We start from the raw sequence: 523 nt of genomic DNA, 5'->3' as shown, positions 1-523 counted from the left end.
AGGAGATCGAGACCATCCTGGCTAACACAGTGAAACCCCGTCTCTACTAAAAATACAAAAAATTAGCCGGGCATAGTGGTGAGTGCCTGTAGTCCCTGCTACTCGGGAGGCTGAGGCAGGAAATGGCATGAACCAAGGAGGCGGAGGTTGCCGTGAGCCGAGATTGTGCCACTGCACTCCAGCCTGGGTGACAGAGCAAGACTCCGTCTCAAAAATAAATAAAATAAAGTGGACAGGCCAGGTATGGTGGCTCATGCTTGTAATCCCAGCACTTTGGGGAGGCTGAGACAGGTGGATAATGAGGTCAGGAGATGGAGACCATCCTGGCTAACATGGTGAAACCCTATCTCTACTAAAAATACAAAAAATTAGCCGAGTGTGGTGGCGGGCGCCTGTAGTCCCGGCAACTCAGGAGGCTGAGGCAGGAGAATGGTGTGAACCCAGGAGGCGGAGCTTGCAGTGAGCTGAGATTGCGCCACTGCATTCCTCCCTGGGCAACAGAGCAAGACTCCATCTCAAAAAA

The 523-nt window shown here is 52.2% G+C and overlaps 1 protein-coding gene across 2 annotated transcripts in view; it reads left to right on the top strand.

Annotated features, from left to right (window-relative positions):
- Positions 1–523, top strand: part of EP300 (E1A binding protein p300) — a 97,069-nt gene that overhangs the window by 62,949 nt on the left and 33,597 nt on the right. The gene's annotated exons all lie outside the window — the stretch shown is intronic.

This window comes from Mandrillus leucophaeus, unplaced genomic scaffold (assembly GCF_000951045.1).
Source record: "Mandrillus leucophaeus isolate KB7577 unplaced genomic scaffold, Mleu.le_1.0 Scaffold2, whole genome shotgun sequence".
Classification (NCBI taxonomy): Eukaryota; Metazoa; Chordata; class Mammalia; order Primates; family Cercopithecidae; genus Mandrillus; species Mandrillus leucophaeus.
This window is presented reverse-complemented; position numbering and strand designations above follow the sequence as displayed.